Source organism: Tachypleus tridentatus, chromosome 10 (assembly GCF_004210375.1).
Source record: "Tachypleus tridentatus isolate NWPU-2018 chromosome 10, ASM421037v1, whole genome shotgun sequence".
Lineage (NCBI taxonomy): Eukaryota > Metazoa > Arthropoda > Merostomata > Xiphosura > Limulidae > Tachypleus > Tachypleus tridentatus.
The window spans coordinates 5,963,410-5,983,460 of NC_134834.1; the positions used below are offsets into that span (position 1 = coordinate 5,963,410).

Sequence of the window (20,051 nt, forward strand, 5' to 3'; positions counted from 1 at the left end):
TATAATCACAAGTGTGAATGTATATGTGAGTGTGTGTTCCATACAAGGTAGAGGATGGTCAGGCACCGATCTGGCCATAATCACAAGTGTGAATGTATATGTGAGTGTGTGTTCTATACAAGGTAGAGGATGGTCAGGCACCGATCTGGCCATAGTCACAAGTGTGAATGTATATGTGAGTGTGTGTTCTATACAAGGTAGAGGATGGTCAGGCACCGATCTGGCCATAATCACAAGTGTGAATGTATATGTGAGTGTGTGTTCTATACAAGGTAGAGGATGGTCAGACACCGATCTGGCCATAATCACAAGTGTGAATGTATATGTGAGTGTGTGTTCTATACAAGGTAGAGGATGGTCAGACACCGATCTGGCCATAATCACAAGTGTGAATGTATATGTGAGTGTGTGTTCCATACAAGGTAGAGGATGGTCAGGCACCGATCTGGCTATCATCACAAGTGTGAATGTATATGTGAGTGTGTGTTCTATACAAGGTAGAGGATGGTCAGACACCGATCTGGCCATAATCACAAGTGTGAATGTATATGTGAGTGTGTGTTCTATACAAGGTAGAGGATGGTCAGACACCGATCTGGCCATAATCACAAGTGTGAATGTATATATGAGTGTGTGTTCTATACAAGGTAGAGGATGGTCAGGCACCGATCTGGTTATAATCACAAGTATATGTGAGTGTGTGTTCTATACAAGGTACAGGATGGTCAGACACCGATCTGGCCGTAATCACAAGTATATGTGAGTGTGTGTTCTATACAAGGTAGAGGAGGGTCAGACACAGATCTGGCCATAATCACAAGTGTGAATGTTACTTCAGAAAGAGTCACAGTATTATGAAATGGTTTCAATGGAAATATAGATAACTACTCGAAAACCGTTGCTTGGAAAAGGTAATGAAACTACAGTCAGTGGTATAAACAGACTGGTAACGTGTATTGTTTAAAGCTTTGAATTGTTCAGAAAGAATCATGGACGGTATAATAGTCAGTGAACAGGTAACCATGGTGGAAGATAAATACGAATTTTGGAATGCAAAGTTTCGATGCTCAACATAAAATTTGATGGCACCCTGACTGTTGATAAGTACAGACAGATTGTGATTCATCATTTTCTCAGGAACATCGATGGATTAATAATGAAATAATAACATACGACATCTTTATAGTAATGGTGTGTATGTGTGATGGAGCACCGAACGTTATTGTTCTATCTGTGCAATGTCACGATATGAACATTGTCGAGGTTATACTATAAAAGCCGAGAACTAAACAACTTGAATGGTTGTTGCAAGAAATGCGGGACATTTGGAGCAACATTCCACAATCACAAATTGATAGTCGATAAGTATGGCAGCATGGAAACAAGGTGTCAGTTCTGTATAATACCTCACATATATTGTATTTGTTCAACACATCACGTGTTCACTTGCACTTTCTGTGGCATTATCTTTATCACTCTGTTCCTTGTTTTGTGAGATTCTCCACTAAACTGGTCACAATAACGTACTTATAACTGACCAATAAAGTAATTATTCTCTGTGTTCCTCTGTAGTGGTTAATTAGAAGTAATTTGTCCTTCCTTACGACCAATATGACCTTCTCGTGTAATATTTCACTAATATAGTTTTTCACAGTTTGTGTGTGGCCATCATTGCTGGTAAGCCGTTTTACTCAAAACTATCAATTACAATTAAGTCCTCGTAGATGGGGTCAATCATGAAGACCCAAGGTCACGTTAGTCGTGCATTGCAAACTTGGCTAACAGCTAATTGGTATTCAACGAAAGAATGGCCAAGTCTTTAAGCTAAGCAGGACTTTAATAAGTTACTTGTTATCAATAATGACCATAATCATGCGGGAGTCAAACTGACGTCATCTTCACCTTGGTCCTCATCTCACCGACAATATCTTGTATTATCATGCAATACTTGTGCACGCCACCTTCAGGAGTTGAGGGAAAATAGTTAGACGGCCATGTCTCGAGGATGGATAATATTGTATTTGTTTTACCTTCTAACCTGAAATTACTTGTTTGATAACGACTAATGTAACTGAAAATCACATGTTAGCTGAAACGTCTAAACAAAATAGTAAAACTATGAATATAAACAAAACTTAGGAACCATATAGTACCTTTATTTTTGTGACCAAGTCGGATTAAGTAACAAGTTGAATAAAAATATCGTGAACTGCCAGAGATTTATAACAAACACATGCACATGGGGTCGTAGGTTAACCAAACAATTCTCTAGACACTGATGAAGTTTGACAGCTGTTTAATCAAGACTACTCTCTAGACACTCGTGATGTTTGACAGCTGTTTAACTAACAACAGATACTGGTGAAGTGTGACAGTTGTTTAACAGACACCAGATATTGGTGATGTTCTGCTCAACTAAGACATCATATGCTGGTGATGTGTGACAGCTGTTTAACTAAGACATCATATGCTGGTGATGTGTGACAGCTGTTTAACTAAGACATCATATGCTGGTGATGTGTGACAGCTGTTTAACTAAGACACCATCTACTGGTGATGTGTGACAGCTGTTTTGGTAAGACATTCGGCGTGATGTTGTTTTTATCTGTTTAAGTGTTTTGTTTTAAAAGAGTAAAACAGTTACCACAGTATTATAAGATTATTTTTAGTGCCAGTTTTTGGTTATAATTTTTTTTTCAGTTAATCAGAAATGTTCTGATATTTGTCAGTCATATGAAATTCATTTCGGTCTTTTCTTATTTTTTCTATATCAAACTCTATTTCAAACTATTGTAAAGATATACAAGATCTGAGAACCAACATACCTACTATCACAATAAATATTGCAAAGATATACAAGATTTTAGAATCAACATACCTACTATCACAGTAAATATTGTAACGATATACAAGATTTGAGAACCAACATACCTATTATCACAATAAATATTGCAAAGATATACAAGATTTTAGAATCAACATACCTACTATCACAGTAAATATTGTAACGATATACAAGATTTGAGAACCAACATACCTATTATCACAGTAAATATTGTAAAGATATACAAGATTTGAGAACCAACATACCTACTATCACAGTAAATATTGTAAAGATATACAAGATTTGAGAACCAACATACCTACTATCACAGTAAATATTGTAAAGATATACAAGATCTGAGAACCAACATACCTATTATCACAGTAAATATTGTAAAGATATACAAGATTTGAGAACCAACATACCTACTATCACAGTAAATATTGTAACGATATACAAGATCTGAGAACCAACATACCTACTATCACAGTAAATATTGTAACGATATACAAGATTTGAGAACCAACATACCTACTATCACAGTAACCTGAATATTTGTTACACAATTATTGTGTTACCGCTTGACTTACAATATTTTGATTTGCAAATGTTTGTTAAACTGATATGAAAACAACAAAAACATCTATGTGCTTGTACCGAGAAATATAAGATTCTTACAATGGGGAGTGACTTCTTTACTTTAAAGGAGTGGAATGTTTGGAAAATTGCCAAGTTATACGCGATACAAAGTGGTATTAACAACATACAAAGAGGAACGTTAGGTTTACCTATCATAGTGGATGGTTTCTAATGAGGAAGGAAGTTATCCTCACGATGAAAAACGAAGGAGTTAACAATCAACGTCCTAAATGTTGTACTGAAAATGTTCACCCTCTAGTGGTAAGACAATTTAATATCTTCTCTTGGTGACCAAATGACCTTTATTTGCCCGTCCAATTAATGTTTGATTAAGGGGCGTCGGTCTCGGTAGGCGTCTAGCCCCGTGGGTTTAACACATGTATCACATCAACCATCGGTGCGGTAATCAGGAACTCTGGTGAAATACTAGCTTTTCCTCGGCGACCAGCGCCCACCACCTTCTTTGTGACCTGTAACTGCCTCCTCCTGCTTGTGTCAACAGTTTGGATGGATCCGATAACTGTTGAATTGACCACACCTATTCCTTCGGATCTCGGTCTTTGGTCCAAAATTAGACGAGGCTTAATGTTTCCACTTACGAAGCTAGGCTGATTCTGTAAGTTTGGAACTTCCCTCATGAATGTTGAGAACACCTGCTTACAACAACATCAAATTTCCCAAGGTACATTTTCATTTTGGAAAATATATTTAGCTTCACAAAACTGCTATACAAACAAAGAGAAGTCGTCAGTGAGAGCTTGGCAAGCTGGTACATTAGCTTAACGTATACTACTAAGTAAGAATGAAATTACGTGAGGTGAAACACAGAGATTAAAAGTGAGGATTTATCATGTAGAGACGTGGGTATTATAGATAGGCTGTTAGAGACGTAGGTATTTTAAATTATAGATAGGCAGTTACAGACGTAGATATTATAAATTATAGATAGGCTATTACAGACGTAGATATTATAAATTATAGATAGGCTGCTACAGACGTGCATATTATAAATTATAGATAGGCTGCTACAGACGTGCATATTATAAATTATAGATAGGCTGCTACAGACGTGCATATTATAAATTATAGATAGGCTGCTACAGACGTGCATATTATAAATTATAGATAGGCTGCTACAGACGTAGATATTATAAATTATAGATAGCCTGTTACAGACGTGTATATTTTAAATTATAGATAGGCTGTTATAGACATGGATATTTTAAATTATTAATAGGCTTTTACAGGCGTGCATATTTGAAATTATAGGTATGTGTTACAGACATGGATATTTTAAATTTTACATAGGCTGTTACAGACGTGAATATACTCTTCAAAAAAAAAGAAACGCAAAAGGCAAAATATGAGACAAATTGTTAACAAGTTTACTCGGGTAGTTCTGTATGACGTGTGTGAAACTTTGCACATTCACTGCTGAACATCCAAAGTCTGCAAAGGCGAAGTCCACGCTCACTAGTTGAAGTTTAACGTCACTCAACGTCAATAACGAGTATGCCCCCCGTGAGCATCAATAACTGCTTGGCATCTCCTGCCCATGGAAGCGATGAGATGACGAATCACATTCTGTGGAATGGCTGTCCACTTAGCCTGCAAAGCTGCTGCAAGCTCAGGTAGAGTCTGCGGTTGAGGTTGTCGCTGTCGCAGACGTCGGTTCAACTCGTCCCAAAGATGTTCGATGGGGTTTAAATCTGGTGATCTGGAGGGCCAGGGAAGAACGTTGATGTTGTGGTGTCTCAAGAAGACAGTGGTGAGTCGGATTGTGTGAGGACGGGCGTGGTCGTGTTGAAAAACGTCGTTGACGTTCACCATGATGGGTTGCACATGGGGCCTAAGAATCTCGTCGATGGTTGCGTACGGTCTGATCGGAAATCCTACGCAGCCCTGGTATGGTTGAGGCAGTAGACGTCGCAGTGGTGGTCCTATCCCGAAGGTGACGTAACCGAATGTTGCGATCTTGTGCGGGCGTGGTCACACGAGGTCTGCCAGATCGTGGAGGGTCACGAGTTGATCCATGTTGTTTGTGACGATTTCATAGCCTTGTGATGGTGCTTGGGTGGACATTCACAGCTCTGGCAACATCTGATCGAGATTCGCCTGCTTCCAAGCAACCAATGGCGTTGTTGCGTTGTGCTTCAGTCAGTCTTGGCGTAACTGTATTGTGTGTCGGTGGCTTAACACTGAGCTATGGAAACCGAGAACCCGTCACTTTTATAGGGATTTTGCACATGTTGCACTTGCAGAACATGCAGATCTCTCAAACAAATTTATTGGACACGCATGCGTTTTGGCGTAAAATCCGATGTTTTCCTCCGTTTTCAAAGTGCACAACTTTTATTGTTATTTTGGTCTGACAATCAGTGCCTTAACACGTGTAACATCACATACTCTGAGCTTGTAACGTTATTACATATATTTCTCTTTAAAATAACAAAAATATCCCTTTTGCGTTTCTTGTTTTGAAGAGTATATTTTAAGTTACAGATAGGCTGTTAAGGCGTCGATATTTTAAATTACAGATCGGCTGTTACAGATGTGGATATTTTAAGTTACAGATAGACTGTTACAGACGTCGATATTTCAAGTTACCGATAGAATTTTACAGGCGGGCGTATTCTAAATTATAGATAGCCTGTTAGAGACGTGGATATTCTAAATTACAGATAGGCTGTTACAGGCGTGGATATTTTAAATTACAAATAGACTTAGAGACGTCGATATTTTAAGTTATAGATAGTCTGTTACAGACGTGGATATATTAAAGGATAGATATACATTACAGATGTGGATATTTTAAAGAATAGATACTGTCACAGACGTCGATATTTTAAGTTATAGATAGTCTGTTACAGACGTGGATATATTATAGGATAGATATACATTACAGATGTGGATATTTTAAAGAATAGATAGACTGTGACAGACGTGGATACTTTAAATTGTAGATAGGTTTTACAGACGTGTATATATTAAAGGATAGATTTTGATCTTGTATATTTAGATTTTCAGAAAGCTTACACAAGGTGCTGCATACATAGCACATTTCTATTGGTCTTGCATATAGGTTGATGTTATGGTTTAAAGAATTTACATTTGCTAATGATATCAATTTTTTGTTGTGTAAATGAAATTAGGATGTAAGTGTTTTGGTTAGTTTTCTTATCAGCTGGTAAATGGCTCTTAATAGTAATAAACAGAAGTCAACACTTGTGTCATAATTTAAATAATGTTGATGAGAACAACAGTGGTAAAGAAGAAAGCCTCTGGTTGGTTAGTCTATTGAAGCATCATGTAGCTCATGACAACTAAAGGTTTGGCTTGTATCTACAGCAATACTGAAGACGAATCTTTATAATGTCAATGTAAAGGGCATTTGGGCGTACAGTCCTTAGAAAGGAAAATTGTGTCGTTGAGAACACTATAACACCATAGAACATATTGCAGAGCAGACAGATTACCTTCATATAACATGATTCAAAAGAACTATACAATCAGGTTTTGTGAACCTGACGATGACCGAAGAAGGTCGAAGCGTTGTTCGCTCTTCTATGTAAAATATTTTCTCAACCCAAACGAGCCGTTTTGCATATAAATTTCTCAACAAGTGGGTTTCTCGACATCACTGATTGTATAGTTTCAGACACGAGACATACATCTCTTGTGTATAACACCATAGAACATATTGCAGAGCAGACAGATTACCTTCATATAACATGATTCAACAGAACTATACAATGTTTCTCACACGAGACATATATCTCTTGTGTATAACACCATAGAACATATTGCAGAGCAGACAGATTACCTTCATATAACATGATTCAACAGGACACTACAATGTTATCAGAACATATTGCAGCAGACAGATTACTTTCATATCATGATTCAACAGAACTATTGTTTCAAACACGAGACATACATCTCTTGTATATAAACTATAGAACATATTGCAGAGCAGACAGATTACTTTCATATAACATGATTCAACAGAACTATACAATGTTTCATAAACACAGACATACATCTCTTGTATATAACACTATAGAACATATTGCAGAGCAGACAGATTACCTTCATATAACATGATTCAACAGAACTATACAATGTTTCAGACACGAGACATACATCTCTTGTGTATAACACTATAGAACATATTGCAGAGCAGACAGATTACCTTCATATAACATGATTCAACAGAACTATACAATGTTTTAGACACGAGACATACATCTCTTGTGTATAACACTATAGAAAATATTGCAGAGCAGACAGATTACCTTCATATAACATGATTCAACAGAACTATACAATGTTTCAGACACGAGACATATATCACTTGTGTATAACACTATAGAACATATTGCAGAGCAGACAGATTACCTTCATATAACATGATGCAACAGAACACTACAATGTTTCAGGCAGGAAATATATATCGCTTGTGTATAACAGTATAGAACATATTGCAGAGCAGACATATTACCTTGATATAACATGATGCAACAGAACACTACAATGTTTCAGACATGAGACATATATCACTTGTGTATAATACTATAGAACATATTGCAAAGCAGACAGATTACCTTCATATAACAGGATGCAAAAGAACACTACAACGTTTCAGCCAAGCGACATATATTAGTTTTGTATAACACAACAGAACACAACACCAACATATTGGACAGTAGGCATATTACCTTCATATAGCCTGATGCAACAGAACACTACAATGTTTCAGCCAAGCGACGTATATTGGTTTTGTATAACACAACAGAATACAACACCAACATATTGGACAGTAGGCATATTACCTTCATATAGCCTGATGCAACAGAACACTACAATGTTTCAGCCAAGCAACGTATATTGGTTTTGTATAACACAACAGAAAACAACACCAACATATTGGACAGTAGGCATATTACCTTCATATAGCCTGATGCAACAGAACACTACAATGTTTCAGACACAAGACATACATCACTTGTGTATAACACTATAAAACACAATACCAACATATTGAACAGTAGACAGGCTACGTTCAGAGAACATTACGTTTCAGCCAGGAGACATATATTAGTTTTGTATAACATGATGGAGTACAAGCTTGCAACATTTGGATGAGAGACATATTAGTTTTGTATAACATGATGGAATGCAAGTTTGCAACATTTGGATGAGAGACATATTAGCTTTGTATAACATGATGGAATGCAAGTTTGCAACATTTGGACGAGAGACATATTAGCTTTGTATAACATGATGGAATGCAAGTTTGCAACATTTGGACGAGAGACATATTAGCTTTGTATAACATGATGGAATGCAAGTTTGCAACATTTGGATGAGAGACATATTAGTTTTGTATAACATGATGGAATGCAAGTTTGCAGCATCTGGACAAGAGACATGGTTGTGACTCTTTAGTTACAGCTGTAGATAAGAGTTGTATGTTTGACTTTCTAGCTGTTTTTTGTTATTATCCATATCTGCGGTATGGACAAGAGACATATTTGTGACTCTTAAGCTGCTTTTATGTTACACAAGTCCACAGCTATGGACAAGAGACATATTTGTGACTCTTCAGCTGTTTTTATGTTACACAAGTCCACAGCTATGGAGAAGAGATATAGTTGTGACTCTTCAGCTGTTGTTATGTTACACAAGTCCACAGCTATGGAGAAGAGATATAGTTGTGACTTTTAGCTGGTTTGTGTTATACTACATCAAAGTTAGGGCTTCAGACTATGAAACCACAAGCAGAAAACCAAATCATTGGTTGTCTTGCTATTTCATGATAAAACGAGTGTTAACAATGATACAAAATTGTTATAACAATAACTTTTGGTGTGGCTTAAGGAAGTTCGCATTAGTTAGGAGGTTCCGCCTGTTACAGGATCTAACCACACCCCATAGCAAACAAAACCACTGGGTAGGGTGGAGATACAAAAAACAAATACTGAACGTTATCTAACCCTCACGAATATAAAATACTGAACGTTAATGAAAAGTAAAACTCACTTAAGGGAGAATTTAGAGTGAATAATTATTAGTAGTGTTAGTACAGTTATTAATCTATACAGTGTATGTATCACTGTTTATATTAAACACTGGTTTATTAGTAGTGTTAGTACAGTTATTAATCTATACAGTGTATGTATCACTGTTTATATTAAACACTGATTTATTAGTAGAGTTAGTACAGTTATTAATCTATACAGTGTATGTATCACTGTTTATATTAAACATTGGTTTATTAGTAGTGTTAATACAGTTATTAATCTATACAGTGTATGTATCACTGTTTATATTAAACACTGGTTTATTAGTAGAGTTAATACAGTTATTAATCTATACAGTGTATGTATCACTGTTTATATTAAACACTGGTTTATTAGTAGAGTTAATACAGTTATTAATCTATACAGTGTATGTATCACTGTTTATATTAAACACTGGTTTATTAGTAGAGTTAATACAGTTATTAATCTATACAGTGTATGTATCACTGTTTATATTAAACACTGGTTTATTAGTAGTGTTAGTACAGTTATTAATCTATACAGTGTATGTATCACTGTTTATATTAAACACTGGTTTATTAGTAGAGTTTATACAGTGTATGTATCACTGTTTATATTAAACACTGGTTTATTAGTAGAGTTAATACAGTTATTAATCTATACAGTGTATGTATCACTGTTTGTATTAAACACTGGTTTATTAGTAGTGTTAGTACAGTTATTAATCTATACAGTGTATGTATCACTGTTTGTATTAAACACTGGTTTATTAGTAGAGTTAGTACAGTTATTAATCTATACAGTGTATCTATAACTGTTTATGTATTACCAACTGAACATGGAACTATTGGTGGATTGATAGATTTTGTTTTTCATTTTTTCAACTGAGTAATTAAACAGTAAAATAGTAGTTTTATTCATTAGTTGTGGAATAATTACTCATCCTGGTCCATATTACTATCAAGTTTAATTTCTTCATTTTATGTATTGAGTTCGTAACCCCTGTTCTCCGTTGTCCTTGTTTCTATAAGTTTTTTTATAACAGGTAACTAAATTTTCATTAACGGTAACCGACATTTAAAATAATTATTTTCGTGGTTTCAGTTATCATCTGTAATACTCATGTGTGTATCATTTTATTTCACAACTTTGAATTATTATCGCTAGATCGTGCGCTTTTATTTATCCACACCCACTCGTCCTGTTTCCAAGTATCCCTGACCTGAGGGTGGCCACCACACCCAGAGTTTGAAACTAAAGTGTCATTTACAGAACCAGGTACACTACACCCTGTCAAATAGCGCGCGACATCGCTGGAATACTTGGTGGAGGGATTCGAAACTTTGTCTTATTTAAATCATTCCTCAGTGGCTCGTGCAAACGTGCTGTGTTTCGCCCTCTGTAGGTTAACCGGTAGTGGGTGGGGACGTGCGATGCACGTTCAACACCCAATACGGACAAAATGATGTCCTTTGAAAATTTTGGAGACTTCAGGCGTAGATCGTTCTTCTAACTTCCGCTTTGTTTCATGATAATAAACACAAAATAAAAAAGTTGATAAAAACCAAGATAAAAGTTTCATGATCATAACTGAATGAAAACGGACAAAACACTCGCAGAATGACATTGTAGAATCAAAATGTCGATCACGTGCGAAGTACGTTTATGTGTGGACGTTGTTTAGAACTGCTAGAAACAGCATATAATAATGACGTATATGTTTTAACGTTTATAAAATATAATGTTATGGACTCAGAACTACCAATGAATAAGACCACAGACCGAATAGCATTTATCTTCAGGACTACTAAACAAATCATACTATTGTGTGTTTAGGACAATTCAATACCGTAATAGAAAATAACTTTGTAACCTGGAGTGTTAAGGACTACCTACCATAACATACTGTGTTTAGAACCACACAATCAAATATCATGTAATATGCTGTCTTCAGTATTATTAAATAAACAATTACATTGTGTGCTTAGGACCATAAAATGAAACATCATGTTTTCTGCTGTCTTAAGGACTTCTAAACAAACTGTAACATTGTGTGTTTAGGACCATTCAGGAACATAAAATGAAACATCATGTTTTCTGCTGTCTTAAGGACTTCTAAACAAACTGTAACATTTTTCTTTAGGACCATTCAGGAACACAAAGTCAAATATCAATTTATCTCCTGTTTTCAGGACTGCTAAACAAATGATAAACAAGAATGTATAGAAACATTCAGAACCACAAAACAAACACCATGTAACCTGCTGTCTCTGGTAGAAATAAACAAAGCATTGCATATGGTCTCTAAAACTATTCAAGATTATAAGAGAAAATACTATGCAAACTCCAACAATTAGTAAACAAAACACAATGTAGAATGTAGAAAACCAAAAGATGTGTTTTGTTAGCTACTATCTGTAAAAATTACTAAACAAAACATAATGTAGAATATTCTGGACCAAAATATGTGTTTTCTTAGCTAAAGTCTATAGAAATACAAAAAATATATAATGTAGAATGCTCAGAACCAAAAGATGTGTTTCAATAGCTAGTGTCTGTACAATCAACAAATACAAAATAGTGTAGAATGTTTAGTACCAAAAAATGTGTTTTGTTAGCTACTGTGTGTACAACTACTAAACAAAATATAATGTAGAATGTTTAGTACCAAAAGATGTGTTTCAATAGCTAGTGTCTGTACAATCAACAAATACAACATAGTGTAGAATGTTTAGGACCAAAAGATGTGTTTCAATAGCTAGTGTCTGAACAATCAACAAATACAACATAATGTAGAATGTTTAGGACCAAAAGATGTGTTTCAATAGCTAGTGTCTGTACAATCAACAAATACAACATAATGTAGAATGTTTAGTACCAAAAGATGTGTTTCAATAGCTAGTGTCTGTACAATCAACAAATACAACATAATGTAGAATGTTTAGGACCAAAAGATGTGTTTCAATAGCTAGTGTCTGTACAATCAGCAAATACAACATAGTGTAGAATGTTTAGTACCAAAAGATGTGTTTCAATAGCTAGTGTCTGAACAATCAACAAATACAACATAATGTAGAATGTTTAGGACCAAAAGATGTGTTTCAATAGCTAGTGTCTGTACAATCAACAAATACAACATAATGTAGAATGTTTAGTACCAAAAGATGTGTTTCAATAGCTAGTGTCTGTACAATCAACAAATACAACATAATGTAGAATGTTTAGGACCAAAAGATGTGTTTCAATAGCTAGTGTCTGTACAATCAGCAAATACAACATAGTGTAGAATGTTTAGTACCAAAAGATGTGTTTCAATAGCTAGTGTCTGAACAATCAACAAATACAACATAATGTAGAATGTTTAGTACCAAAAGATGTGTTTCAATAGCTAGTGTCTGTACAATCAACAAATACAACATAGTGTAGAATGTTTAGGACCAAAAGATGTGTTTCAATAGCTAGTGTCTGTACAATCAACAAATACAACATAATGTAGAATGTTTAGGACCAAAAGATGTGTTTCAATAGCTAGTGTCTGTACAATCAGCAAATACAACATAGTGTAGAATGTTTAGTACCAAAAGATGTGTTTCAATAGCTAGTGTCTGTACAATCAACAAATACAACATAATGTAGAATGTTTAGTACCAAAAGATGTGTTTCAATAGCTAGTGTCTGTACAATCAACAAATACAACATAATGTAGAATGTTTAGAACCAAAAGATGTGTTTCAATAGCTAGTGTCTGTACAATCAACAAATACAACATAATGTAGAATGTTTAGGACCAAAAGATGTGTTTCAATAGCTAGTGTCTGTACAATCAACAAATACAACATAGTGTAGAATGTTTAGGACCAAAAGATGCATTTCAATAGCTAGTGTCTGTACAATCAACAAATACAACAAAATGTAGAATGTTCAGGACCAAAAGATATGTTTTGTAACTGCTGTCTATAGAACTACTAAGAAAAACAAAATGTAGAATGTTCAGAACGAAAAGATATGTTTTGAAGCTGCTGTCTATAGAACTACCAAGGAAAACAAAATGTAGAATGTTCAGGACCAAAAGATATGTTTTGTAGCTGCTGTCAATAGAACTACTAAGAAAAACAAAATGTAGAATGTTCAGGACCAAAAGATATGTTTTGTAGCTGCTGTCTATAGAAATACTAAGAAAAACAAAATGTAGAATGTTCAGGACCAAAAGATATGTTTTGTAACTGCTGTCTATAGAACTACTAAGAAAAACAAAATGTAGAATGTTCAGAACGAAAAGATATGTTTTGAAGCTGCTGTCTATAGAACTACCAAGGAAAACAAAATGTAGAATGTTCAGGACCAAAAGATATGTTTTGTAGCTGCTGTCAATAGAACTACTAAGAAAAACAAAATGTAGAATGTTCAGGACCAAAAGATATGTTTTGTAGCTGCTGTCTATAGAACTACTAAGAAAAACAAAATGTAGATGTTCAGGACCAAAAGATATGTTTTGTAGCTGCTGTCTATAGAACTACTAAATAGAACATAATTCAGATTATTGAGGACCAAAACATTTTATTTTGTTAGCTCGTGTTTGTAGAATTACTAAATAAAATGCAGTGTAGAATATTCAGGACCAAAAGATGAGTTTTTTAGCTACTGTCTTTAGAATTATTAAATAAAACATAATATAGAATGCTCAGGACCAAAAGCTATTTTCTCAGCTCATGTCTGTAGAACTACTAAATAAAAATTAATGTAGAATGTTGAAGACCAAAAGATGATTTTTTTTGTTAGCTATTGTCTCTAGAATTACTAAATAAAACATTATGTAGAATATTCTTTACCAAAAGATGTATTTTCTTGGCTAGTGTCTATAAATCTAATAAATACAACATAATGTAGAACATTCAGGGCCAAAAGATGTATATTATTAGCTAGTGTGTTTAGAACTACTAAACAAAACATAATGTAGAATGTTCAAGAATGAAAGGTGTGTTTTGTTAGCTTCTGTCTGTGGAATTAATACATAAAACATAATGTAGAATGTTCAAGAATGAAAGGTGTGTTTTGTTATCTCCTGTCTGTAGAACTACTAAATAAAACAATGTAGAATGTTCAAGAATGAAAGGTGTGTTTTGTTAGCTTCTGTCTGTGGAATTAATACATAAAACATAATCTAGAACTTTCAGGACCAAAGATGTGTTTTGTTAGACTGTCTATAGAACAACTAAACAAAACATAATGTAGAACTTTCAGGACCAAAACATGTGTTTTGTTAGCTACTGTCTATAGAACAACTAAACAAAACATAATGTAGAACTTTCAGGACCAAAACATGTGTTTTGTTAGCTACTGTCTATAGAACAACTAAACAAAACATAATGTAGAACTTTCAGGACCAAAACATGTGTTTTGTTAGCTACTGTCTATAGAACAACTAAACAAAACATAATGTAGAACTTTCAGGACCAAAACATGTGTTTTGTTAGCTACTGTCTATAGAACAACTAAACAAAACATAATGTAGAACTTTCAGGACCAAAACATGTGTTTTGTTAGGTAGTGTCTATAGAACAACTAAACAAAACATAATGTAGAACTTTCAGGATCGAAACATGTGTTTTGCTAGCTATCATTTGTAGAACTACTAAACAAAACATAATGTAGAACTTTCAGGACCAAAAGATGTGTTTTGTTAGCTACTGTCTATAGAACAACTAAACAAAACATAATGTAGAACTTTCAGGACCAAAACATGTGTTTTGTTAGGTAGTGTCTTTTGAACTAATAAACAATACATGACATAGTGCTCAGTACTAAAGTACTAACTATTATCTTTGCCAGTGTCTGTAGAACTAATAAACACTTCGTAACATAGAGTTTTGGAGTAAAATACTATGTATTTTCTTTGCTACTGTCTGCAGTACTAATAAACAACACATAACTTGGGTAATTAGGCAGTTTATTGTTTAAGAAAGAGTTTGTTTGATTTGTGTTTTGTTATTTCTAAAACTGATAACCCTTTAAACTATTAATTATACTGTATATATAAATAGTGTGCTAGGAAAACTGATAACCCTTTAAAGTATTCATTATACTGTATATATAAATAGTGTGCTAGGAAAACCGATAACCCTTTAAAGTATTCATTATACTGTATATATAAATAGTGTGCTAGGAAAACTGATAACCCTTTAAAGTATTCATTATACTGTATATATAAATAGTGTGCTAGGAAAACTGATAACCCTTTAAAGTATTCATTATACTGTATATATAAATAGTGTGCTAGGAAAACTGATAACCCTTTAAAGTATTCATTATACTGTATATATAAATAGCGTGCTAGGAAAACTGATAACCCTTTAAAGTATTCATTATACTGTATATATAAATAGCGTGCTAGGAAAACTGATAACCCTTTAAAGTATTCATTATACTGTATATATAAATAGCGTGCTAGGAAAACTGATAACCCTTTAAAGTATTCATTATACTGTATATATAAATAGCGTGCTAGGAAAACTGATAACCCTTTAAAGTATTCATTATACTGTATATATAAATAGCGTGCTAGGAAAACTGATAACCCTTTAAAGTATTCATTATACTGTATATATAAATAGCGTGCTAGGAAAACTGATAACCCTTTAAAGTATTCATTATACTGTATATATAAATAGCGTGCTAGGAAAACTGATAACCCTTTAAAGTATTCATTATACTGTATATATAAATAGTGTGCTAGGAAAACTGATAACTCTTTAAAGTATTCATTATACTGTATATATAAATAGTGTGCTAGGAAAACTGATAACCCTTTAAAGTATTCATTATACTGTATATATAAATAGCGTGCTAGGAAAACTGATAACCCTTTAAAGTATTCATTATACTGTATATATAAATAGTGTGCTAGGAAAACTGATAACCCTTTAAAGTATTAATTATACTGTATATATAAATAGTGTGCTAGGAAAACTGATAACCCTTTAAAGTATTAATTATACTGTATATATAAATAGCGTGCTAGGAAATCTTTGGTCTTTCATCGACCAGATCAACTTATGAATTTTGATACTGAATGGAAAGTTGTTTGTTATCTCGAGCAAAAATCTATACACAAAGGACTATCTGTGCTCTACTCATCGCGAGTACTGAAACCCGATTTCTAGCAGCATAAATATGCAGACATACATACCACTGTATCACTAGGGGCTGAACGGAAAGATTATTGTGAGTGTGGGGAAGTTTGTTTGGTTTGTTTTGAATTTTGCGCAAAACTACACGAGGGCTATCTGCGCTACTCGTCCCTAATTTAGCAGTGTAAGACTAGAGGGAAGGCCACTAGTCATCACCACCCACCGCTAACTCTAGGGCTACTCTTTTACCAACGAACAGTGGGATTGAGAGTAACATTATAAGGCCCCACGGCTCAAAGGGCAAGCATGTTTGGTGTGACGAGGATTCAAACCAGCGACCCTCAGATTACGAGTTGAACGCCTTAACCCACCTGGCTCTAAGAGAGTATGTAGTAAATTAGGACTAACAAAATATTTTTGTGACGTAATGTTCAGCACGACGTGAGAGATGATTTCATTTGGTGTTGTTCAAGGCTCCCATATATAATATGTCATCAAGGAATCTACAACACCACTACATGGGATATTTGTTCACGAAGTGTTTAGGGCAACTACATGAATCGTTTTATAGTGTAGCGTTGAGGGGCTGTGAAGGAGGGTTGAGCTGTGTGAAAATCATATAGTAACTACTATAATAGATCTTGTGTGACACGTATCAACTCATATTACCGACTGTCAACTTATACTTTTGAGCATTTAATGATGTGCCTTTCGTTTTCTATTTTGCTCGTCGTTTTGCCCAAAGAATTTGTGTTTCGAAACGTTGGTCATCCAAGGCCTTGGTGTGGGTGGGTGTTTGCACGTGCGAGCCGCCATACTGGCAGACACCGCCCTGAAGATGTGCGTCTGTATGTGTGCATTTATTCGATAGTAGGCACGCCCTGCCTCCCCATCATAACGCACGTGTACATACACATAGTACGTGGCCCACCCGTCTGCTGATTTAATTTGTTGACCTTGGTTCTGTTGCCCCACCCTAGCAGGCTCGTGCCGACCCGCAGTTGCACCCTTATCATCGGTTCTACCAGTCCGTCCCGCTCTATTGCACTAGAGATACGTTCGTTACTATCAGAACATAAGAGTTTATACCCATAGAAAGAAACCCAGTAAGTTTATATATATATAATCAGTGATGACGAGAAACCCACTTGTTGAGAAATTTATATGCAAAACGGCTCGTTCGAAACGTTGTTCGCTCTTCTATGTAAAGTGTTTTCTCAGCCCAAACGAGCCGTTTTTGCATATAAATTATATATATATAGTTTGTACCCATGGAAACCCAGCAAGTTTGTATATAAATATATATATATATAGTTTGTACCCATGGAAACCCAGCAAGTTTGTATATATATATATATATATATATAGTTTGTACCCATGGAAACCCAGCAAGTTTGTATATATATAGTTTGTACCCATGGAAACCCAGCAAGTTTGTATATATATAGTTTGTACCCATGGAAACTCAGCAGGTTTGTATATATATATAGTTTGTACCCATGGAAACCCAGTAAGTTTTATTCCTGTGACTTATTTTCTTAATCTAAACTTATGACAAATAGTTTGTTTCCTGTTGCTGTTGGTCAGTTTTGATAACTCCTAACAAATATCTTCAGAGTGTGTTGTTAAACCTCAAACATTATGTTTACAGATTAGTAGAATTCTAGAAATATTAGAACACTTTATTGGGTACAGTTTTAAAAAGTGTCAGATAACAGTTATTTAGTGGCACTTAAGATAAATTTTGTATGTAATTTCAGCAACACGTCGACGAGATGCAACAAGAAAAGTGTAAAGGAACATTGATAAAGTGAGATCCAAAACTATATACAGTCTCCAGGCTCGACCCAAGGTGATAATGGGAAGTAGAAGACTTCGTACAGTTCATTGGAAGCAATCACACTAAAAGTGTTCAGTTTTTATTAACCTTACACATGGTTACACATTTGTTGTAAAGAAACGAAGACAAACTGTTCAACAGAAGGTAAGTATGATTATATGAATAAAAGCTTTTGTTTTTAAAAGGTTAAAACTAAACAAAATTTTAGACATCTCAGAAACTAGAGACCACTTTATCCAGCTCTCAGCAAAGGAGAATATGCTCATATTTAGCTCGTAGTGTAAGTGGGCTAGTTGGTTTGATACTAATTCTACAAAACCTGGAGTACAACTCGAAGTCATACACGTTAGACAACCTTCTAACCTATGATTTGTATAAAGACTGGAACATAGTTGGTAGTTAATCAATATAAATATCCCTGTAATCCATGATTTGTAGATGTATAAACATTGGAACATACTTTGTAGTTCATCAGTATAGACATAGTTGACAGTTAATAAGTATAGATATCCTAGTAATGAATGATTTGTAGATGTATAAACATTGGAACATAGTTGGTAGTTAATCAATATAAATATCCCTGTAATCCATGATTTATAGATGTATAAACATTGGAACATAGTTGGTAGTTAATCAATATAAATATCCCTGTAATCCATGATTTATAGATGTATGAACATTGGAACACAGTTGGTAGTTAATCAATATAAATATCCCTGTAATCCATGATTTATAGATGTATAAACATTGGAACATAGTTGGTAGTTAATCAATATAAATATCCCTGTAATCCATGATTTATAGATGTATGAACATTGGAACACAGTTGGTAGTTAATCAATATAAATATCCCTGTAATCCATGATTTGTAGATGTATAAACATTGGAACATAGTTGGTAGTTAATCAATATAAATATCCCTGTAATCCATGATTTATAGATGTATAAACATTGGAACATAGTTGGTAGTTAATGAGTACAGATATCCATGTAATGGATGATTTGTAGATGTATAAACATTGGAACATAGTTGGTAGTTAATCAATATAAATATCCCTGTAATCCATGATTTATAGATGTATAAACATTGGAACATAGTTGGTAGTTAATCAATATAAATATCCCTGTAATCCATGATTTATAGATGTATGAACATTGGAACACAGTTGGTAGTTAATCAATATAAATATCCCTGTAATCCATGATTTGTAGATGTATAAACATTGGAACATAGTTGGTAGTTAATCAATATAAATATCCCTGTAATCCATGATTTATAGATGTATAAACATTGGAACATAGTTGGTAGTTAATCAATATAAATATCCCTGTAATCCATGATTTATAGATGTATAAACATTGGAACATAGTTGGTAGTTAATGAGTACAGATATCCATGTAATGGATGATTTGTAGATGTATAAACATTGGAACATAGTTGGTAGTTAATCAATATAAATATCCCTGTAATCCATGATTTATAGATGTATAAACATTGGAACACAGTTGGTAGTTAATCAGTATAAATATCCCTGTAATCCATGATTTGTAGATGTATAAACATTGGAACATAGTTG

At 34.2% G+C, this 20,051-nt stretch overlaps 1 long non-coding RNA gene across 1 annotated transcript in view; it reads left to right on the plus strand.

Moving 5' to 3' along the window:
- Positions 1 to 20,051, plus strand: part of LOC143228688 (uncharacterized) — a 47,965-nt gene that overhangs the window by 14,145 nt on the left and 13,769 nt on the right. The window contains exon 2 of the long non-coding RNA XR_013015414.1: positions 18,395 to 18,618. This is a non-coding gene — a long non-coding RNA (uncharacterized LOC143228688). The remainder of the gene's footprint in view (positions 1 to 18,394; positions 18,619 to 20,051) is intronic.